The sequence below is a fragment of the Ambystoma mexicanum genome, chromosome 2p (genome assembly GCF_040938575.1).
Source record: "Ambystoma mexicanum isolate Mex_15411 chromosome 2p, UKY_AmexF1_1, whole genome shotgun sequence".
In the NCBI taxonomy this organism is placed as follows: domain Eukaryota; kingdom Metazoa; phylum Chordata; class Amphibia; order Caudata; family Ambystomatidae; genus Ambystoma; species Ambystoma mexicanum.
In genome coordinates, this window is record NC_090923.1 from 945,509,901 (window position 1) to 945,534,675 (window position 24,775).

The 24,775-nt window shown below is 49.4% G+C and overlaps 1 protein-coding gene across 1 annotated transcript in view; it reads left to right on the top strand.

Annotated features, from left to right (window-relative positions):
- LOC138566947 (zinc finger protein 91-like) overlaps positions 1-24,775 on the top strand; it is a 1,189,804-nt gene that overhangs the window by 153,131 nt on the left and 1,011,898 nt on the right. The gene's annotated exons all lie outside the window — the stretch shown is intronic.

A 24,775-nucleotide genomic window follows, 5' to 3' on the forward strand; every position in this document is an offset into this window, starting at 1 on the left:
AACCCTGAAAAGTGCCCCTGTGCAGAAAAGAATGCATGTAGGTAGCACAAGAATTAATTCTATGTTTAGTGTAAATAATGGGCTTATTTGTAGTTATTCATTTGTCGAATAGCAAACACTGCTTGTAGGCAGTGCAGAAAATGTTGTATGCCGTTTCAGGACAAAAATTCTTGTATGTTAAAAAGAGCAAATATTGCTAATCTTAACTCGTGGCTGGCAATACATTCAAATGGGATTCTTTTTTTGCCAGATTGAATAATGGCAACCAAAACAAGTGTGCTGGAAAACATGCCAATACAAGTTCATGTGCCACTAAAACAAATTCATTTAGTGGCCCGGAGAACATCTTAGTTTGTTTCTGGAGGATAATTTCTTCAGAATAGCTGCACCTTATAGTATTTGTTAGGAAAGACTTCTATGGAGCATCATTTTCTTTTTGCTTGTTTTGAACCCTGTACTGACATTTTGCTCATTCTTACAGGGAAACGGATCAGTGTGTTGGTGAGATCTGGTATGCCAACAACACTTCCCCCAGAATAAACGGAGGACTCGGCCAAGGGCAAGTTAGACTGTCGTTTATTGCAAAAAACCAACAGGGATCATACAGGACATTCAAAAATCTCCAGCTTCACCGCTCCCAAACCTGTGTCAACCTTTTTTGACACAGAATGTCGTCACAACATGGGCCCTCCCCGAAAAACCTATCACGCATTCTGGTTGGGTGCTCGGAGGCGTATACAGTATGGATTGCCCCTATAGGTCTTAATTAATTGGCCCTCTCATGTCAGATGGCTGACCTTCCCCTTCCCCAAGAAACTATCTATTACATTGTTGCAGGGTTGCAGGATTACCATTGGCCCTTGCCCTCTGCCCTCCACCCCTGGATTTCTGTCCCCTGATTGGCTGGAACTCGTCTCCCCAGGCCTGGGACCCAGCTCTGTTCTCAGCGCTCTGTGCACCTCTTCCAGGTGATGTGAATGACTGTTCCCAATGTATCTGTTAGCAACACCACTTTTGCCTGTGAGAGTGCTCTCCACGTTGTAACGTTGTTAACTTGTTCACGTTTGATTTCATGTTTGTGTTGCTGAGAACTGTTCGCCTTCCCACCGCGGGTGAATGAACATTGTCTACCTCGGCCGCATCACATGGTTGAGGACCACAAAATCGAGCTCTTCTGGTCTGCAATTTATGAAGATTTATTCTATTTTTCTGCAGTTGGCCCCTTGTTGTTTTAGGTTTGGAATGTGCTGCTTGTCTTTGACCTTGGCTGTGAGCCCTGGCCTTCATGCTCTGTGCAGCCTGGTTCTGCTTTCCCTCGTCTCTTGTCCTGTGGCTTGCGGCCTTGTGTGATCCTCGGTATACTTACACTATGATTTCTGCATATCTATATCATGCTATATTTCCTCGGCCAGGCTCCTTATGTGGTCCTGTAGTTCCATAGTGTTAGTTACCATAAGCATCTGCAAGCAAGCTTGCTCTGCCTCTCTTCGTTGCCTTGCGTTCAGCGTTTCTGCACTTGGCTAGTGAGAAAATAATAAAAGCTTTTGACAGTATGTATATTTATCGGTCTATCTACCAAACTGTGTAAGCATGTTCTTCGTGTACACAAGTGTGTGTTTGTGTAAAATCGTGCATGGTTGTGAGTATACTTCATGGCTATGTCGTGGTGTCACTAATGATGTCAGCACAGTGGTTTCTTGGCATTAGTCAACATCTATCGAGGCATTTAGGTCTATGACCACTGTTGAAGCACCTGTATCCATAATGAAATTCACTGGATACGGTTTGAATGGCTGTCTGAGAGGATATTGTTCTGCATGTGTGTCAGTCACTGGTTCTCCTGGGGGCTGTCCGAATAGTGAGTGACTCTGTGCGTTTTTTACTCTTCGGGCCGTTATGTTCATGGGGGCGAGGACGGGTATTCCAGGGACCCTCTCTTCAGTACTCCCTCTGGTTGACATATTGACCAAACCGCCATACTTTGTCACTCTTGTTTTTGGTAGCCATATCTTCGTTACACCTCCAAGGTGTTCATAGTCATTTGCACCATCATCGAAACTCCAGGTCATATAGCTACAGTCTCCTTCTGGGTTGCACCATACCCATTTCCCGCAGTATCTGTTATTGTCAAATGTTATCTCGGTCAGGAATAGTTGGCATTCCTTTATCTTTGCTCTTAGGTTATTTCTTTCTTCTACTATCTTGTCCTTTTCTTTTCCCATGTTCACATCTACTAACACCTTCATCCCTATTGTCTTCTCAGTCGTTGTGCGGCATGTAATGCAGATCTTCACCACACACAGTCCCACTAGTACTAATACTAGTGCTCCTATTAGTACCTTCAGTTCGTCTGCTAGCCATGACGGCATCCATGACCATATGTATAATAACCAGCTGTGGTCTTTTCCTGTCTCTTTGGCTTCCTCCTCCATCTTGGCATGCATCTTTGATAGGCTTGTCAGTGTGCTGTTCTCTCCATCATTGGCAGGCACGAACGTGCAACCGGAACTCTCGATCTTGGCGCAAACTCCTCCTTCCATTGCTGTGAGAAGGTCTAGAACATATCTGTTTTGTGGTGCCATTAACCTTACTGCTCGAAGCTCTTCTTTTATCACATTAAAGCCATTTACTGTAGAGTTTGTCTGCATTAGCTCCCATCTTATCTGCAACCATTTAGCGATTGTATATGTCTGGACAGCTGGAACTACTGATGCAAAAAACCTCTGTCCTGCTGAACAACCGATGCTCAGGTTGTACATCGTCTAGTGATGCTTCTGATTCTAATGAAAACTAGTTGTCTCTTTTCACTCTGCTCACTTCTACTGACAGTTTCTTTTTTCCCTTTTCTTCCACTTGTATTGATCTCTTCTTTCTCTTGTTGGTATCCATTTTAGGGAAGTCGTCTATCTTCATGTCCTTCTGTGGCACTACAAGTGCTGGCATATTGATGTGCACCAACAAGCAAACTCCTACCCAGTTGAGTGGCAGCTTCTCGTATGCCTTGGATCCACACGACCAATAGTGGTTCTCATGGCCACTTATCCAGGATCACAAGAGTGGTACCATCAAGTGGAGGGAGCAGGGGGCATTATGGGTCACGCACGTCCCTTTGGGACATTTATACGTGGGGGGGGCCTGTCATGGCAGGATTTAAACAGGACATTTCCATTATGGGCAAAAGTGCTTAGAATGAACAGGAACTCTTTTATTATGAGCAAGAACTCTCATTTGTGTAACTAGTCCGGGTGTTGTCTCCATCTTCATCTGCATGTGCATCTTCTAACTTCTAGGAGTGGCAGGGTGTGGCATGCAGAACTTTGCTAAGGGGTGTGGCCTTAAGAGCTCAGCTATAAAAGCCTGCCCAACCCCAAAGCACACGCTTCGCGTTATTCTGCACCTCCGTGCAGTGTAACGCTCTCCGTCACCTGGGATTCATTTTACCTGGAGTTATCCTGCCATCTGCACGTGCTTGTCACTGGAGAGTCCTGCTCTTACCTGAACGCGTCGTCCTGGCACCGCAGCTCACCTGCAAACATCTCGGAGCACAGACATCTTCCTCCTGGCACCGAGGCTCACCTGCAAACATATCGGAGCGCAGACATCTTCGTCCTGACAGCGCGGCTCACTGGCAAAAACCCCCCGGAACGCAGACAGCATCATCCCGGCACGACGCACTCCATCCGAACTCGCAGCACCTGCAAAGAAAAGGCAAAATACAAGGTTAGACAATTAACAGACATTAGGTTAAGGGCTCGCTGTCATTAAAACCTTGCGACTTCCCTAAAGCCACAACTCACCTACTGCTGAACATTGCGGTCGCATCCATCTTCCGCTCAGCCGCATTCTGCGCCTCCACAGCTGTTGTTAGGACACATTTCCACGTATTTGGGAGAAAACAGAGAGACGTAATTCATTGCAAAAAAAACACATTGAGAGAAATAACATAAGACATTGAGAGGGAAAAGACAAAGACATTGAAAGAAAGCAGAAATAGGGGAAAAGACAAGACATTGAGAGAAAGCAGAAAGAGGAACTTAGTCGCAGCCGGACTGGACTAGTACTCGGGAATCAGTGAAGGAACTAGATTCCACCAACAAGCGCCCCTGCCAGGAGTAGCAGGACGCAGAGCTCATCATTCACATTAATCAGGTGAGCCTTATGGACCTCTACGTGCCCACAGAAATCACACCTTGGGTCGAAGGGGTTGGGAGATGCCACAGTCATCTACCAGCGCATTCACGTTTTCCCATATCCACGCAGGAGCAGTGCCACCAATTGTCGCCGCCCATAGCTGATCCACAGGGGATGAAACCAGAAGGGGGAGATATGACACCAGGGAGGGCTGCAACCGTGCCCCAGCGCCTCCGCAGAGACCAGGTGAGCGTAACAGAGGTCCATTAATACTGCTGTGCCATCCTTCATTGCTGGATGGTTTTCTGTGTACCTACACTCTGTGTCATCCCCAACCTTTACTGCACTGCCATTCTGCTAGCATAATGTTGGTTTCTTCAGTGGTATTATGGGCATTGGTCCAGCATCATTGTCTACCTAGGTGAGCAGCTTGGTGCTTGCATCCCATTCTTTCAGGCACTTGTCGTTTTCTCCTTGTACTGTGTTTACTGGTGCTTGTACTACGGGTTGTGTTTTGCTTATTACTACTACTCCGTTTCCATCCGTCTGCTTTGTATACTTGGCCATACACAAGCATCTGCGGTCTTTCCCAACACCATGGTTCTCCCATTTCCTTTACCCCCCCTCTTCGGGCATGGTAATTCATTCAGTGTTTGTTTTCGTCTCCCCTTTCTGTGGCCCATCAGTGATGAATTGTATAGCTTGGTCTAATTGCCAGTAATTGAACATCATGTCAAGAGTCTTTATATAACTGTCTTCATAGGGGAACGTTGCCTTGGACATCCACCTCAATGTTGCTGTTTTTTCACCTTGGAATCTTCCTCGGGTTGTATCCATGGAAAGGTACATAAGGCATTGTGCTCTTGCTGCTGGTGTTTTAGTTGCTATATACATTCTGGAGGCACTCATGGCATAGGGGATTAGTGAGCAGACATAGCAGATCTCCCCAGTGGTTTCTTTACCTACTTTGGTCATGTGCTTGTACCGCATGTTAGACACTCCAGCAGTGTCAGTGAGATATAGGTCCACCCCTCACATGTCTGTGTCAGCACTGCGCTTACCGCTCCTTACTGTGCTTACAGTGCAGTAAGGAGAGGTAACCCTTGAATCCTCAAGGTAATCCTTGAGCATTCATGGCATCACCTGACATACTATATTTCCCTTCCTGGATGCAGGATTTAGTCGCCCCTGTGTCTACAAGAAAAGAAGAAGTCTTGTCGCCTATCGTCGCCCCTATATGTGGTTCCTCCGCAGGGTTGGGTATTATCGATAGGATGGAACACATCAAGTCCGTCTGTGGGCTGTCCTATAGAGGATTTAAGGACATCCGTTCCCCAGGAATGGGATGCCACCCACTGCAGTGACCCCCCCCGTTTCCTAATGGGTGTCGTTGTCATGGAGTCTGTGCGTGCCACTGTCCCGTTGTTTGGTTGTGTGCTGTTCTGCATCTGCGGTATTTGCTGTGCCGTGTATGTGTGGTGTGTTACCCCGCATCTGTGGTATCTGGGAATACTGCTGCATAGGCACTTGCATTTGTGGTGCCTATGGCATGGACTTGTGTGTCTGTGGGTATGCATTCGGTGTCTGTCCTTGTTGTGATGTCTGGCCCTGTGTTTAATACTTGTTCTGGTCCCCCTGGTATGCTGGCTGGTATTGTATTCCCTCATTCTGCTGCACCCCTCCCCTCCTTCTGCACACCCTTGAGATATGCCCCATCTGTCCACACCCAGCATTGGGGCGGCTCTCACTCCTGTTTCTGGAACCCCCCTGGGCCCTGTTATATCTGTTGTCCATATCCTCAAAACCCCCCTGGGAATCTCCCCCCTGATTCTGCTGCATCTGATGCCTGTACCCGCGTCCTCTAGGTGCCCCCCTCGTCCTCGGAACCCATGCTGTGCATTCCCCTGCCCCATGAATCTGTCTCACACAGGTGGGGGTGCTGTCTGTGGTGCCACTTGTCCTCCTGTGGTCTTAAAAATACTGTCCCTTCCATGGCATATTTAGATAGCTGCTTCTTTGCAAACTTTTCCTCCGCCTGCTTTCTTTCCTCAAGCTCTTTCCTTGCGTTCTCTTGCATTAGCCTACAATAGTGTACTGTCGTGAGCTGCATTTCTGACCAAGGCTTTGTCTCCATCCCCACCAATTTCTTTAGGTGCCTTTGCACCTGGTCTGGCAACCCCTGCCATAATATGTGGTAGAACAATGCTACTGTTTTGTCCCATGGTTCTCGCGTTTCAAGGCACCAAAGCTCCTCCCCACACCCCTATTTTGCGTGCCTTAATCGCACTAATGTCTGATGTGTCTGGGTACTGCGTCCTTAGAACTTGCCATACGGCCTCCCGGAAATTTGCAAATGGTGCACCATTTGGGTTGTTAGTCCTGGCTAGCCCACCCTTTTCTATACGTCCTCAGCGGCTTCCCAGAGGATTGCCACTTGTAGCCACTTTACGTCACCCACTGCTAATTTCTGTCCCGCAGTCATTCTTTCCATTTCATATATCCATTTCCCTGCACCCGCGTTTAACAAGGGTTGCCTGGACCTCATGTTTTCTTTGTCTATGTGCTTCAATGGTATGCATTGAGGTCGCCCCCCCTACCTCTTCCAGGAAGGGCAACTGTGTGAACCTGATCTCCCCATTCACCTCTCATGTCAGCCTGATCTGCCTATCAGGTCTCTCTGCATCTTTAATGTCAGTACATGCCTTTACAGGCTCCCCCTTCTTTCGCCCTGGAAGATCTCTAGGATCAGGTCATCCATACTGTGTGATGCGTCTTTGGACTGTTGTGATCGCTCGTCCTTGTCACCCCTAAATCCCCCTGTGTCTTTTCCTACTTCCCATGTCACGCTCTTTTCTGCGCTTTTCCCCCGTCAACCGATGTTTGGGTCGCCCTCTTCCCTCGTCCTCACTTCCCTCTGCATCCCGTCTGAGTCAGTGTCCTTATCGCTGCCGAAATAGTCTGGGAAGCTCAGCCTCCTAGAGGTCGTGTCCTCGCTGAGCTTTCCTTCAAAGTCAATCAAGTCCCTGATACCCCTTCTCCTAGAGGACCCTATGTCTGTCCTATCCTATAGAGTGGCAGTCCTGTCCTCTGTGGTACTGCAGTCCGGCTCTTTTCGCCTACCTCCTCCCACTTTGTCATCTCCCGTGCCCATTCCCCACTTTATCCTTATGTCTCTTATTGCGCGCTCCTCCTCCTTGCATTTGCGCTCTTACAAGTTGCTCTATTTCCCACAAATGTTCCATTCCCTTCACACTAAAACGTGCTTTTCCTTCTCGTCGTCTTCCCTTCGCCTCTCTATCTCTTCGAGCTCCCTCCTTCTCTGCTCTCATCTTCCCTTGTATTTATGCCCTCTCTCGCGCCCCTCCTTCTTCCTTCTCCTTTCTTTCTACTTCATCCATTATCTCCGCCCGATGCTTCTCTTATGGCCCTCCATTTCTTAAATCGCCCCTGCTGGTTCTCCAAAATGTTTTCCCATCCAATTTCAGAAGCAACTCCCCTCACACCCATTCATTCGATGCTATACCTTCTAGCCCCTACCTGGTGCTCAGCTGAACCTCGCCTTGTGCTCCCTTCCCACTATCGGTCTGTCCTACTCCTTTCTGCCCCTCCTCCTTCGTATATGGTGGAGGTTGGAATATTGGATGGGTACCCCTCTGCTGCCTTTAGCTCCTCTTTAGGGTATAACCCATGCTCTTCTTCTGTAACCCCTTCTTTCTTGCTCAGGAGAAGGTGGGGGAGCAGAGGCCGAGGGCGCTGGCCCCGGTGCCTCCTGCTTGCTTAGCATCCATTGACGCCTCGCTACTTCCCCCTTGTCGTCCTGTAACATTATCCAGAGCTCCAATTTCGCCATACAATTGGCCAATTTCTTCCCCTTGTAGGTGTGTTATTGTTGTTATTGTTATTGTTATTTTGCACTTATATAGCGCCTTATATACCATTGGTATGGTCTGAAGGCGCTGGTAGGTTGAACGCCCTTGGGAACCGAAGTTCAGATCAGTAGAGAGAGTAGGGAGAGTCAAAAAGGTGCGTGTGTGCACCGGATATGTGTGCAGCTCGTGCGGTACGCGTGTAATAGCTGATTCTTATCGGTAGGTGTGGTGGTTGAGAGATCAGGAGAATGTGTTCGTTCTGGCAGGATTAATCCGGAACGGATGTGGCTGCGTTAGGCCTGGGGAAAACGCCTGGCTGAGGGTGTGAGACCAGCAGTGTTTACATAGAATGATGTGGAGTAAGCGGCGGATGTTCGTATGAGAACAGTTATACCGAATGGTGTCATAGTATCTCTGTGTTCTAGTTGAGTGGTGATGTAAAGGAGAGAGTAAGCGTGGGGTGTGGTATGACTGGTTATATGCTCTTTCAGTGTGCAAACTTCTAAATGCAACTTTCCCAGATAGGGTACTGGGCGAACTTCTAAGTTCTATTTTCCACAGAGAGGCAACTAGGCAAACTTTTAAGTACAATTTTCCATACAGAGGCTATAGGGAACATTTCTAAATTCACTTTATCAGCGAGGCTACTGGGCACACTTCTAAGTTTAATTCTCGCAGAAGTTATTGGGTACACTTCTAAATGCAATTTTCGCAGGGCCTCTACTGGGCACATTTCTAAATTCAATTTTCCAGAGAGGTTATTGGGCGAACTTCTAAATGCAACTTTCCAGAGTGTCTATTGGATACACTTCTATAATCAACTTTCACAGATGCTATTGGTAGCACTTCTAAATGCAGCTTTCACAGCGTGGCTAATGGGCACACTTCAAATGCGGCTTTCACAGAGGATATTGGGCCCATATCTAAATTCAGTTTTCCACAGAGAGGCTACTGGGCGCACTATTAAGATCCATTTTCAGCGAGGCTATTGGGAATACTTCTAAATTAAATTTTCCAGCGAGGCTATTGGGAACACTTCTAAATTCAATTTACCAGGCTATTGGGCACACTTCTAAATGTAACTCTTACAGAGGCTAATGGGTACACTTCTAAATTTCACAGAGGGTTATTGGGCACACTTCTAAATGCAACTTTCAGCGAGTGGTTATTGGGAACACTACTAAATTCATAGCGAGGTTATTGGGCACACTTCTAAATGCAACTTTCCAGAGTGTCTATTGGGTACATTTCAAATGCAACTTTCCAGAATGTCTATTGGGCACACTTCTAAATGCAATTTTCACAGAGTGGCTATTGGTCACACTTCTAAATGTAACTCTCGCAGAGGCTAATGGGTACACTTCTAAATTTCACAGAGGGGTTATTGGGCACACTTCTAAATGCAACTTTCCAGGGAGTCTATTGGGTACATTTCAAATGCAACTTTCCAGAATGTCTATTGGGCACACTTCTAAATGCAATTTTCACAGAGTGGCTATTGGGCACACTTCTAGATGTAGCTCTCATGGAGGCTAATGGGTACACCTCTAAATTTCACAGAGGGGTTATTGGGCACACTTCTAAATGCAACTTTCACAGAGTGGTTATTGGGAACACTACTAAATTCACAGCAAGGTTATTGGGCACACTTCTAAATGCAACTTTCCCGAGTGTTTATTGGGTACATTTCTAAATGCAGCTTTCCAGAGTGTCTATTGGGCACACTTCTAAATTCAATTTACCAGAGAGGCTATTGGGCACATTTCTAAAATTCACGGAGAGGCTATTGGGCACATTTCTAAGCTTGATGGAGAGGCTGTAGGGCACACTTTCTAAATGCAACTTTCACATGCTAACCTTCACAGTTCCATCTAGATGCGGCGCAGGCCAATATTCACAATTCCATCAAGAGTGGACATGCCAACGTTCACAATTCCATCCAAGAGTGGACATGCCAACCTTCACAGTCCCATCAAGTGAGGGCATGCTAACATTCACAATTCTATCTAAGAGTGGACATGCCAACCTTCACAGTTCTATTCAAGTATGGGCATGCTAACTTTCACAATTCCGTCTAGGGGTGGACATGCTAACTTTCACAGTTCTTTCTAAGAGTGGACATGCTAACTTTCACAGTTCTTTCTAAGAGTGGACATGCTAACTTTCACAATTCCGTCTAGGGGTGGACATGCTAACTTTCACAGTTCTATCTAAGAGTGGACATGCTAACTTTCACAGTTCTATCTAAGAGTGGACATGCTAACTTTCACAGTTCTATCTAAGAGTGGACATGCTAACTTTCACAGTTCTTTCTAAGTGTGGACATGCTAACTTTCACAGTTCTTTCTAAGTGTGGACATGCTAACTTTCACAGTTCTTTCTAAGTGTGGACATGCTAACTTTCACAGTTCTTTCTAAGAGTGGACATGCTAACTTTCACAGTTCTTTCTAAGTGTGGACATGCTAACTTTCACAGTTCCGTCTAGGGGCGGACATGCTAACTTTCACAGTTCCGTCTAGGGGCGAACATGCTAACTTTCACAGTTCCGTCTAGGGGTGGACATGCTAACTTTCACAGTTCTTTCTAAGAGTGGACATGCTAACATTATGGCAGTCTGTTATTTGGAGGTAAAATAGAGTGGCATGGGCTTTCTGGAGTGGAGTGATTGCTCTACTCCCCCACCCATACCACACTCACGGTTTTGGTGGTGTCTGTTAGTTGCTGGCTTCATTGGCTTCCCCTGCTGACACCTGCAGACAGATCTTGGAGCCGCCTCTGTTGGAGCCGCCCTTGGCCTTGGGGCCCTTAGCCGATGGGGCTGCCGGGCAGGGGCTGCCCTGGGGGGATTGGCTATGAATGGAAGTCCGCTTGATGTGACCAATGGGAGGGGGTGGGCGGGAGCGGGAGGCGGGGAGGGCCGGGGAATGAGGAAATGGATGCGGGGAGGGAATGGGAGGCGGATGGGCTACGGGGGGGGGAACGGGGACCACGGATGCCACCAGAAGGGTGGATTTGGCGGCTAAAACACAGGCGGCTGCACTCACCAGGCTCTGGGAGCCGGGCCAGGCACGCGAGTAGCTAGGGTAGATGTGAGGGTTGGATTGACCAATGGGAGGGGGTGGGCGGGAGCGGGAGGCGGGGAGGGCCGGGGAATGAGGAAATGGATGCGGGGAGGGAATGGGAGGCGGATGGGCTACGGGGGGCGGGGGAACGGGGACCATGGATGCCACCAGAAGGGTGGATTTGGCGGCTAAAACACAGGTGGCTGCACTCACCAGGCTCTGGGGGGCTATGGGAGCCGGGCCAGGCACGCGAGTAGCTAGGGTAGATGTGAGGGTTGGATTGACCAATGGGAGGGGGTGGGCGGGAGCGGGAGGCGGGGAGGGCCGGGGAATGAGGGAATGGGAGGCGGATGGGCTACGGGGGGGGGAACGGGGACCACGGATGCCACCAGAAGGGTGGATTTGGCGGCTAAAACACAGGCGGCTGCACTCACCAGGCTCTGGGGGGCTATGGGAGCCGGGCCAGGCACGCGAGTAGCTAGGGTAGATGTGAGGGTTGGATTGACCAATGGGAGGGGGTGGGCGGGAGCGGGAGGCGGGGAGGGCCGGGGAATGAGGAAATGGATGCGGGGAGGGAATGGGAGGCGGATGGGCTACGGGGGGGGAACGGGGACCACGGATGCCACCAGAAGGGTGGATTTGGCGGCTAAAACACAGGCGGCTGCACTCACCAGGCTCTGGGGGGGCTATGGGAGCCGGGCCAGGCACGCGAGTAGCTAGGGTAGATGCGAGGGTTGGATTGACCAATGGGAGGGGGTGGGCGGGAGCGGGAGGGCCGGGGAATGAGGAAATGGATGCGTGGAGGGAATGGGAGGCGGATGGGCTACGGGGGAGGGGAACGGGGACCACGGATGCCACCAGAAGGGTGGATTTGGCGGCTAAAACACAGGCGGCTGCACTCGCCAGGCTCTGGGGGGGCTATGGGAGCCGGGCCAGGCACGCGAGTAGCTAGGGTAGATGTGAGGGTTGGATTGACCAATGGGAGGGGGTGGGCGGGAGCGGGAGGCGGGGAGGCCCGGGGAATGAGGAAATGGATGCGGGGAGGGAATGGGAGGCGGATGGGCTACGGGGGGGGGGGAACGGGGACCACGGATGCCACCAGAAGGGTGGATTTGGCGGCTAAAACACAGGCGGCTGCACTCACCAGGCTCTGGGGGGCTATGGGAGCCGGGCCAGGCACGCGAGTAGCTAGGGTAGATGTGAGGGTTGGATTGACCAATGGGAGGGGGTGGGCGGGAGCGGGAGGGCCGGGGAATGAGGAAATGGATGCGTGGAGGGAATGGGAGGCAGATGGGCTACGGGGGGGGAACGGGGACCACGGATGCCACCAGAAGGGTGGATTTGGCGGCTAAAACACAGGCGGCTGCACTCACCATACTCGCAAGTCTGATCCTAAATGCTAACAGGATATATTAAGAGTTTGTGTGTTATTATTCTATTGACCCCTTCTGAAGGCTTACCGACCGTTAAATACATTGTTTAATCAGGAAACCTAGTGTGTAAGTTTATTTGAATACTTGTCACTGAATCTGTGTAACTCCTGTACAGCCCACATTGACCCCTCTTTTACGATAAGCGTGGCTGCTCAATCACGCTACCAACCTGTGTAGTACAGATTTATACGAAAGGTTGTGTTCCTATTGCGAGGAGGGTCAGGGTTGTTGTAGTGTACCCAAAGGGTACTGCATACAATCTTGCCTAACAGGGCACAATGCTTTCTACAGGGCGCAGCTTTGTCCGAAGGGGATTCTGCCTAAGACAGTGGAACCCCCGCCCTTTTTGGAGTGGTAGTGACCAACAAGGAATCTGGTGTAGCATAAACCCTTAGTGTTTTTTGGAATGTGATGGTGGGGGAGAGGGGGGGGGGGATGCGGCGCCGGGTTTGATGGATGGGGATAGCAAGGAAGGGGCCAGCTGCCTCTTTATAGAGTTCAGTAGGGGGCTTGCTTAACTAGTCGGGTCTTCTCTGAAGCTGCCTCATTTGTTGAGATTTGGAAATTATTGGCTGCTTTTTAGAATAGCATTAAACATCCGATCGTCAACAGGTGACAAATCCCCCTGGAGTGGAGAGGGGGATCTAGGCAGATTACATACGGGTCAAGGGTATGCGTTGGTGATAACCAAGGACCTTGATCCTAAACCAAGGACCTTGATCCTAAACCAAGGACCTTGATCCTAAACCAAGGACCTTGATCCTAAACCAAGGACCTTGATCCTAAACCAAGCCTGGGTCTTGATCAGCTGTCTCTTGTGCAAAAGGATTAATGGCTTCAGAAGTAAACTCCCGTGTTGGGTCCTCTGGGACATCTTCCTGGTGTCCTTCCTTGTGCAGAGATTAGCAATTTTTGCATTTAAGGAATGGGACAGGAGGAGTCCTCCCTGGGTCTTTTTGGTGTAACGTACCTGTCTGAAAAGTCAATAAACTGGGACATTTTGTCCATGTATTGCTCAAACCTCTCCCTATTCAATAGGGTAGAGGCAGAAGGGAGAGATTTTCCCCAATAAGGCCTTCGAGGGGGGGGGGGGGCTTAAAAAAACTGCGAGATAAGGTGCGGCCTTGTGCTCTGGCTGCTGAAATGTTAGCCGCAAGGCTCGTGAATTTCCAGCGGTTGTATCAAAGGTGTCGACGCGCCTGAAGGCTTGGTCGGTGCCCGAGGCCTTAGGTGTTTGTGGGCCCTCGGACGGTGTGTCGACTTAGAGGGGGGGGGGGCGATGGATTCCTCATCCAAAGCAACGGCACCAACGGAGGAAAGGCTTTCAGCTTGCATAGCGTAGGCCGTCCAGCATTTAGTCCACCTGTCTTTCAATGTTTTTGCTCGAAAGCTTACAGGTCTTGCATGAGCGCTCATAGTGGTCGAGGAAGACAGATTGCACCCGCCATGGGTGTCCAAGGAAACTTGCTGTTAAACAAGCAAAATTTAAAGGGCGTCCTCCCCATAGCAGAGGGTAGCGGCAGCCAGACCAAGATAGATAGAGGGGTAAAGGAAATACATTCTTAGAGATGAATAAAAACAGGGCTCCACTCCCATACTTAAGGAACTGGACGGAGGGTTGAGGGCACGCGGTTGAGTCGAGCAGTTGGACATGGCAGAGTTATCAGTGGCAGGAACCCACGAGGCAGTCGAGATTAGTCTGGAGACTAGACTGTAGGTCGTGGGGACAAAGTTAGCAATATAAAACTAGCGCAACCCGCATTGGCAACCAAGTAGGTGGGTGGAGAAAAAAAACTATCGGAGGGACCTCCACATGCGAGTGATTTTGGGTACACTACACGTCACGGATAGTGTTAAGTCATGTCGATGTCGCCTTTCGATCTTTGAAAGATGCAATACTCTGAATCGGTTTAGAATCACATGCTGCGCATATAGTGCGACATCTAATGGAAATCGCAAACATCAGAAATTTGATTGCAGGCATCCATGACTACTGTTATCTCCGGCCAGGTTTGCCAAAACTGCTCTCCTTTCAGAATGTTCTCCTGTAATGGTTGCTGCACATTTTTGGAGAAACCTGTGCATTGTGGCCATGACTTGGTCAATTGACCCTCTGCTTTTTGTCGATTCTGCCCTATATTTACAAATCTTATCTTTATATTGCGGAAGGGTCTTACACAAGTTCTGTAGGGGCGTATCCCCCCCGCATTTCCCTTGATGCATTGCTTTTATACTTACTTGACCTCAAGTCGAGGCTTTGGACACACCGTTATTACACAAGCTCAATGAATACTTTCAGTTCAAATTTATGAATATCTCTAACAGTTTTAACAATTCTTCTTGAGATTCTCTGGCCCAAAACAACCTGTCATGCGTGCTCCGCGCACCACCCTTCTACAACTCTCCACCTCCTCAGGCACTCCCACCAATCTTGAGCATGCGCCTTCCGCACACCGCCACTGACCACCCCCCTCTGTCAATTTTAGGTTTCTCAACACCAACTTCTAAAACACCTCATGCTCTGCGAGTCCTATGCACAGACCTAATGGGTGACGTCACTACTTTACTAAACAAGGAAGTGCTAAAGATCACTTACAATGCTCACAATGCTAATGTCCCATTACACAAATATTTACATTACCCGAACATAAACCCACAGCTGTCTTCCTGCCTCCTAATGGGGGATACCAATATTTATCATCGTCAATCTGTACCTACAGCATCGCCTTCAGATTAAAAGCCTCCTTGAGACTTAACTAGATGAACACCACCTGCAATTTAGGGCAGCTCCCTTTGCTAAGCCCTTAAAATGCCCAATTCACAGGGAATCCAATATTCACATAACTTCTGTCATCCGCGCCCTTAAGTCATCCGTGCCATTAAGTCAATAGCCTAGGTTATTCACCAACACCTTTTCCCTCACAACTGAATGTGCCCTAACCACAGAAATTACATATACCTCCACTCCTTTCCCCAATATGCTTTACAATACTCAACCCTACTAGACAATACTCAGCAATACTCATTGCCACCCCCCCCCCATTACTTTCCCACTCCCCTTAGTTGCTTTGTGGCTGAGTCAATACTTACACTCTGTGATCCTCTGATGCTGTTCGGCTACCAGCTCCTCCAAAACTGCCATGCCACCCTTCTGGTCTGCTGGACTCCTCACAGACCACCGGCAGGATATTTCTAAGCTGGCTCCTGACGGCCTTTGTACGGGGGGTGCACAACCTGTGGGGCTCGATTTCCACAAAGTGCCCTGCAGCTCTCCAGGCGCTGCGGCGGAAGAGGTAGCTTGTGCCGAACAGGCGTAGTAAACCATCCCTCTGCTACCAACTTGTTGGTGAGGTCTGGTATGCCACAGGTCTGTGGGTTACTACGAACTCATCAGTTCATCTCCCAAATGCCCAACAACCCTTCCACCAGAACAAACCTTGGTCTCAGCCAAGGGCAAGTTAGACTGTCATTTATCACAAAAACCGACAGGTATGATACAGGACATTATCTCCAGAGTCCCCGCTTCCGAACCTATGTCGACCCTTTTTGTTCCAAAATGTCATCACAACATGGGTCCTCCCCGAAAAAACGAATGCGCTTTCTGGTTGGGTGCTCAGAGTGGTATACAGTATAGATTGCCCCTATAGATCTTAATTAATTGGCCCTCACATGTAAGGTGGCTGACCTGCCCCTTCCCCATGAAACTGTCTATGACATTGTTGCAGGGTCGCAGGATTACGATTGGCCCTTGCCCTCTGCCATAGTCTCCTGTATTTCTGTTTCCTGATTGGCTAGAACTGGTCTCCCCAGGCCTGGGACCCAGCTCTGTTCTCAGCGCTCTGTGCACCCCTTCAAGGTGATGTAAATGACTATGTTCCCAATGTATCTGTTAGGACCACCACTTTTGCCTGTGAGAGTGCTCTCCACGTTGCAACGCTGTTAACTTGTTCAGGTTTCACTTCATGTCTGTGTTACTGAGAACTGTTCGTCTTCCCACCACGGGTGAATGACCATTGTCTAGCTTAGCTGCATCACGTGGTTGAGGTGCACAAAATCGAGCTCTTCTGGTCTGCAATTTATGAAGATTTATTCTATTTTTCTGCAGTTGGCCCCTTGTTGTTTTAGGTTTGGAATGTGCTGCTTGTCTTTGACCTTGGCTGTGAGCCCTGGCCTTCATGCTCTGTGCAGCCTGGTTCTGCTTTCCCTCGTCTCTTGTCCTGTGGCTTGTGGCCTTATGTGATCCTCAGTATACTTATACCATGATTTCTGCGCATCTATATTGTGCTAGATTTCCTATAGGTTAGTCGTATTTGGTCCTGCAGGGCTCCTTATGTGATCCTGTAGTTCCATAGGATTTTCTGCATTTGGCTAATGAGAAAATAACAAAAGCTTTTGAAAGTTCGTATATGTCCTCTATCTACCTTACTGTGTAAGCATGTTCTTCGTGTACACGGGTCTGTTTGTGTACATTGTGCATGGTTGCGAGTATACTTCATGACTAACGTGGCTATGTTGTGGTGTCACTAATGATGTCAGCACAGTGGTTTCTTGGTTTTAGTCAACGTCATCCAAAGAGGCATTTGGGTATATGACCACTGTTGAAGCACCTGTATCCATAAAGACATTCACTGGATACGGTTTGAATGGCTGTCTGAGAGAATATCGTTCTGCGTATGTGTCAGTCACTGGTCCTCCTGTGGGCTCTCCGAATAGTGAGCGACTTTGTGTTTTTGACTTTTCTGGCCATCATGTTCATGGGGGCTTGGAGATTCGTTCCAGGGACCCTCTCTTCAAGTCCCTAAGACTAGCAGTACTGAGAGACTATATATCTCTTTGTGAATTTCTTGTATTCCTACAACTGCACACAACAAATTACAGTGAAATGTATTTAGGATTCTTTGTATCCTTATAACGTTTTCTATACTGGCTTTTTGATTACTTTTGCTGTGGGCCTATGACGTGCTGGTGGCAGCAGTTATTTTTTTTACAATGTTTTGGTTACTTTACTTTGCACTTTTGCATTTTCCACCAATGGCTACCAAAGGTGGCTAGTGTACCCAAGATGGCAGTGCCACAAGGTTTTCGCTTGTCCTTTTAGCCATATTGTTCTTTGGCCTTCTTCCTGCCTTCTCGGGCATGGAAGTGCCATAATATATAAAAGGTGCTGCTTTCACAGGCAAAGAAGCGGTTTGTGCATGAGCCGGGATGTGGGGGTGGTGTGAGAACCCAAAGGGTGTCTTACCCGCTAATTCTCAGGGACTTGTCATCCAGGTGGCCAGGACACGGCCATCGCTTTTGGATCCAGTTCCTGGGGGGGGGAATGGACCAGTGCTGGAGGATCACCTGGGTGAGGGGTCTTCGGGGAGTGGGAGTGAGGCAGCCGATGGTGGGACGCGGTATTCCCTGCTTTTTTGTTCATCTACCCCATCCTATTTTGTAGGATTTTCCAAAGTCCCACCCCCCTTTTTTTTTAAATTTTTTTTTTTTTTTTTTACACAAACACTGGGCCGAGGAAGAGGGTGTGACTGAGGGTAACCAGACTAACTCTCTCGCATTGTACTGGAGATGTCCTGTTAATCGGGTCAGGCAAAGTCAGACACTTCATACTAAGTGCATAAACCTAATGCCGATTAGATCTCCTCACACAAATAAAAGGGAACACCTAAAGAGACACTCTGAGCAAGGCGGAACACGAGTATGAGCAGAACTTCTGGAACAAAAGTACACCTACTGGACCAGAGCAACGGATCAAGAGACGAGAGCAGCGACCCGAAAACCCCAAGGGTTCGCTACTGGAGGTAGTTTCCTCCGACAGACCGTAAAAGAAACGTGTAGAAGGCCAGATTCCACGAGTGAAGACTGCATTGTGTTTCAAGGACTTCAGTGACCCTCCTGGGTGAACGGCAGAGTTGGGGAGGTGAGGCCAAGCTTGTAGTACTAACCTTGACTCGTGAATTGGAAATAGCAAAACAAGAAAGAGACACACACAGCCGGTGAGTTAGCAATCGACCTGAGAGACCGGTGTGCATTAAATTGAATGAAGTAGCAACATTGAATCGCAAGTGAAGGCTGCACGTGTGTGGATGAGACACGAAGAAAGACGGACCTGTGAAAAAACCTTGAAGTAAAGACAGCTGTGAGAGGAGTTGTCCGGCGAAAGGAAGTAGCGCACTCGAAAGTCTCTGTGAAAGGTACATTGGTTGAAGCAATAAATAGAATAAAAGAATAAATCGAGTGAACAGCAAAAGTGAAGTGAGCAAGAGTAAGAGTAAACGTGAACTATCAGTCGAAGTGGTCCTGCGGTGGTCTGTAAAGAGAGCCACGCACATTCGAAAGTCTTCAACATCTGAAAGTGGTCTGAGCCCGATTGAGGGAGACCTGAAATATAATATGCTTGGCAAATGGAGCCCCCCTTGCGAGTTTGTGTTGAATTTTGGCGTGGGAGGTCTGAGCCTGACTGAGCGGGACCTACTTGAACTGTATGGTGAAAGGTCTGAGCCCGGCAGAGGGGGACCTTTTGTGAACTTTGTGGTGAAGTACAATTTTGAAAGCAAAGAAAAAAGACTTTAATGCTACCTAGGGGTAGTTTAATGCATGAGGACCTAATGGGGAGTGACTCCCCTTCTGGAGACAAGGACAATCACCTTGTGTACAGGCCATTGAATAACGCCACACCCCAACCTTCCCTAACCCACTCCCCATTCCAAGCCACTTCTTTTAGAGTAGACCAATGTATTACTGTAGCACTTGGCATACAACCAAAACAGAAAATACCAGGAAGAAGAAGCGCACAGAAGACATGAAGATTACGAACAGGGCTAGTACTGGTACGAGATGGTCCAGAGAAGGCATAAAGAGATCAAGGTGTCAAAAGAAACAAAGAACATTGATAATCCGCCACGGTGGGACTGACAACAGTGTTTAAGAAGAGATGATAGACTAAAAGACTTGTCAAGCCCAGCTGGGAGAAGCAGCAGAGGCAGAGACTGTCCTGCGCATCTTGAGTTTCGAGCCTGGACGGCATATCCGAGGAAGAGAAGAACGGAGGATGCCGGCGAGCAGCGGAGTCACCTTCTAGGGTCTTGCTGGAACAGACCCAGGCACGAGACCGGGGAGAAGCAGAGCTGAACTGCGCTGCACATGACACGCTGCAGTGCAGCAAGAGCGGAGGAGAGCAGCTTGAAGAGCCAGACAGACGAACCTCAGTCCCAGGAAGCCCCAGTGATGTACCAAAGGCCTAGTGAAGGTAACTGGAGGTATGGGAGACCCGGAGGGTGGAAGCGAGGCAGGCTCAGGTGATTCTCCCTCGGCTCGTGAGCAGTGGTATGGCTGTTGGGCCTAAGAAGGGTCAGCAATACGTCCAAACTAATCTTCCTCATAGCAGTGGTAGACATAAGCCCACTGACCACCAGAGAAGGGTCTCAGACCCCAACATAAGTGAAATAAGCATCAGAGGAAAATATCTTCACAGCAGTGGCAGAAAAGTCCACTGAAACCCAGGGAAGGTTTTGGGACTTTGCTGATACCGTTAGAGAGTAGCACAATAAACATCACGTTTGAAAGATATGGAAAGGAACTCTCAAACACCAGGAGAAGGGAGTCATTCTCTTGAGGAAGAAACTAAAGCCTTTTGAACATACTCAAGAGACACCAGGGGAAGAGAGTCATTCTTCTGGTCAAGGAAGTTGAGTTGTACAAAGGTTGTGGTTGAACCACAAGCCAGGGGAATGGAGGCATTCCCCCCTGGCAACCAGAGAACACTTTTGGGAACAACACAAGTATGCCAGGAGAAGGGAGTCATTCTCCTGGTCTATAAACATGACTTGTACAAGGTTTGTTGGAACTACAAGCCTGGAGAAGGGAGTCATTCCTCCTGGCATCCTTTTGCAAGAGAACATTTTGTGAACACCACCCGAATACCAGGAGAAGGGAGTCATTCTCCTCAACAAAGAACTTTGTTGGATTATATTATTCTTTAGTTGTTGTACAAGGGATAGAAGTAGGTTGTGAGACGGGACAGTGGAGTTTGATTTTGATGGACATTCTGACAGATATTAGTTTGAAGTAGGGAAACCCCTCTTGGAAGATGGGTATAGTTAGGGTTTCTTTTTTACTATAAATAGGTTTATAGCAACCAACATGCCAACCTTGTGTTCGCTTCCTTCTTCGACACCCTAACAATAGCCACTGCCTGTTTGAATGGTGCAGATCCTTACCATTGGTAGGTTTGGGCATGCTCCCAACCCAAATCTTAGATAAAAGGAGGGCTCCTGCACTCATTCGGCATATCATTGTTGAAGCCAAGACGTTTACAAAGTGCAGCTGCTGAGGACCAGTGAAGCTGACCAGCACCGACTTCAGTGCTATCCCAGTGAAGCCCTGCTTCTCTGTCCTGATTTCAAGAAGGCCTTTGTCGGTACAATTCCACCCCTGCTCGCCGATCTGTGCCTTTTGAGCCCTCGGAAGTGTTTCTGGACCAACCGGTGGACTGACCACCTCTCTCCCGTCCTACCTCGCTTCACCGGTCACAGTTCCAAGTGCATTTGTGGAACTTTGAAGATGTCCGCTCCTGCATTTCCAGCCTTCTTGCATGAACGTAAGCCATGCTGGGCCTGCTCCTTTGTTCATCCATTGAAAATTGCCTCTCTCTGCCTGACTGTGGTGACTCCCATTGCAACACTTTGATTCTTCCTTGGAGGTGTCCTGAGGTGGTCTGCTCCACAGAAGTCTTCATCTTTCTTTGTTTGGGTGTTCTACTGGAAGCTGTCTGGAATCGATTCCTAAGCACAGCAACGACTGAAACGAAATCCTGCATTTAAATGTGACCTCTATACCTGCAACCACTGGGCCTGCCTCGACGGGACCAAGCATATAAATGTGTCCCCACCCCCCCAGCCCCAAACGGATTCTGGCACACCAGCAGTGGTCTGTGGAGAAATCGGAGTCATGTCCTGTCCCTAAATCACACTTTCCTAACTTTGGTGATTGGAGGCCTGGCCAAGGATTCCTTCCTAGGACTAGCCTAAGGACAGGGATTGAGTGACTTTGCATATCTGAACTTTAACTTTTTGACTTATAAATCATAATCACTGACATTGCCAGTCTCATGATAAAGATACCTGTGAAGTATCCATTCTGGATCTGGTGACTTTTGGGTACAAGCCCGCAAACCATTTTAGGGTTGGACTTTATAAGAGCTAGGGAAGCTGTTCAATGATGATCCATACGGTTTCTTTCTATTCCTTATTCATCCGAGTACTGAACCGTCTTTCGATGGTCATTGAATCAAATGCTATTCGATGTCTCCTAAGGGTGAACGTATGTATCTGTATTATAGAATTGGTGTGACAATATTTGACTAGATGTTTCACTTACCTTGCATGTATTTTAAAGGCCTAATAACCTATTGTTTATTTTTGTACTTGCTTGTCTAACTGGAATTATTGGTGTTTCTCTGTGTCGACTCATTGTAGCCCTAGTCCACTCTTCCACCACTTCTGAGACTAATCCTGGGGTGAAAGTCGCCACCCAAAACCCATGAAAAAGAGACTGTTTATTTGTTTTGTTGTTTGACTATGTCAGTTCCTCAAAGGCAAGAGACTTTCAAGGAAACGAGACTTCTCCAGCATGGGGTCTGGCATGGATTCACATGCTCATGAATATTCCCCGTCGTCAGGCTGGGAATCCTCAGTAAAGAGAAAATCAGTTTCAGTTTTGTTTCTGAACTGTCTTTCTACTATTAACCAATCAATGGTCTCTGGGTCATACTGCCCCCAGCCTATGACTGCCCTCTACCTAAGCCCTTCCTCTGGCAGCCATCTTCAGAATTTTGCCACATGTTCAAGTGCTGGGAGTCCTCGTGCTTTAGCTCTCGAGCTTTTACTGTGTGTTGCGTTTTTCCAAAGAGTTTACTCTTTATTTTTCAGTCAAATCAAGCCTCAAGCTCCACAGTTTCATCTTCCGATCAACGGGGACCCGTTTCAGAAACTTCTATGCCCCTCAAGGGTGATTTTTCGCTGAATTTCACTTCTTGGAGGATTCCAGAAGATCTTTGAGGCCTACCCCGCATGGACATGGCCCAGGACAAAGAACACTCAACGCCAACTGGATCCAAGCTGTTTAGGATCTGCCCAGGATGTGGACTACAGAACGTCTTCAAGGAAGATGAGCACTCCCGGTGCCTCTACTGCCTTCACGCCGACAAGTCGCACATGGAGGAGGACTGCAAGAACATGTCCGTCCCGACCATGAAGGACCGTTGTACTCGACTCGCTAACTGGCTTGAGGCGAAATTCCCAGCAGCAGGTGAGAAGAAGTCTGAGCAGTCTTCTAAGACCTTTGAGGGCGCTCCGGTGACAGAGGCCCAATAGAAGGCAAAGCACTGCCAGTCCGTGGGCACTGGGAGCGCCGTTGGTTCGGGCTCCTCGGCTGCCAGGCAGGGCGCAATGTCACCGACGCGTCAACCACGAGCCCACGCTCCGGCTCGGTGAAGAGGAAGTAGGACAACCCGGATAAGCTTCGGGAGAAGCCCCGGGAGGCTCTGTGGAGAAAGCCAAGGGGGAGGGAGTGACCCTCCCCCCAGGGTGAAGGCCTCAGACGCGCCCAAGGTCGTGAAAGCCCTGATTCACCGAGCTAAGGCCTCGATTGAGGGAGTCGTGGCGGCCCTGGCGAAGCCTATGGAGGAACCCCCAGTGGAGACGACTTCCAGGCCTAGAATTTCCCTGCTGTCCCAGAGAGAATCGTCTTTCCAGTCTATCGAGAAGAGCCCCGTGAAACCCTGGGCCGAGAAGGAGGGGGGGTGGCGCGGTAGCCCTAACGGACTCGGATACCTCCTCCGAGGATGAGCTGTCTGGCGTTGAAGCAATCCTGGACAAGAGGTTCGAGGAGGTCAGGACCTACAGGAAGGATCCCGACGAGGCGGATGTAGAGAGCGACGGTTGAGCCGATGAGGAGCAACGGGCGGAGGAGGAACCGGAGGACACCACGCCCCTGCTGACACTCCCGTTGCAACCGATGCCTCCGCTGCAGGACAATTCGGGAGCAATCTTGCTGGCTTTACAGACCCTGTGCAGAGATAGGACAAGGTTGCCCTTACCTCCAGCGCATGATCCAGCGGCGCCTGGACCGTCCATCCCCCCCAACCCTTACAACCTTCACCTCCATCCCCTTCGCGGAGACGGGGACTATGACGGGGACGGACGATGATGGCGACGACGGAATGGATCTCCCGTCGCCTCCCGCTCCTTTCATGCCATGATCGCCAAGGCCTCAGAGCTCTTCCAGCTGTGCCCCGAGGAGCAGAAAAAAAGAGGGATTTCTTTACCAACGACGGGAAGCCAAGAGTAAATCCGTACTCTGCCCCGCTGTTGGAAGACATCTGGGACGAAGGGCTGTCCTTTCTGAAGAACCCGTCCGCGGCCCCTGCGGAGAGAGACCGGTATGAGAAGAAGTACTGGGTCCCGGACTCCACTTCCATGTGCCTCAGGGCGCAACCGATCCCGAATTCGGTGGTCTCCGCGGCAGCCAAGAAGAAAGCAGCAGGGGCATCAGCGTCCTCTTCCACTTCCCCGCCGGACGGCGAGAGGAAGAAGCTAGATGCCATGGGACATCGGGTCATCTCGTCGGCAGCGACGACCATCAAGGCGGCCAACGTCCTTTCAATCGTGGCTCGCTATGATATGGAGCTGTGGTTCAAGATCGCTCCTATCCTGGACTTCATCCTGGACGACAAGTGGGCGGAAGCCCTTGAAATCCTGCAAGAGGGCGAGGTGGCTTCGGATCACGGTAGCCACGGATATCGCCGATACCAGATTTCGTCAGGTGGGCAACATCGTTTGCCTTTGCCGGCGCGGTTGGCTCAAGGCCACCGGTTTCCGTCGGGACATGCAGTGGACAAGTCACTTTAGGCCATCAAGGCAGACACCGAGACGGGCCGTGCCTTGGGCACTCCATCGACGGCCTTCCTTTCGGACCTCCAGAGGCAAACCTCAGGGTGCCTCCAAAGGATTTGGCTGTAGTTCCTCGTCGTACCGGCAGGCTGGCTGCTCCTCGTCACAGGAAGCCTACAAAGGCCACAGCAAGGCTGGTGGATATCGTCGTCATCGTTGCCAAGGAGCCCAGGGTTGCAAGACCTCTGCGAAACAGGACTGAACCAGCCTTGACGTTAGGCCCCGCCTGAGCACCATGGTGGGAGGCCGGCTGGCGAACCTCGTTGACGTGTGGGAGTCCATCTTCACCGACCATTGGGTGCTGGATGCCCTGGCCCACGGACACACTCTG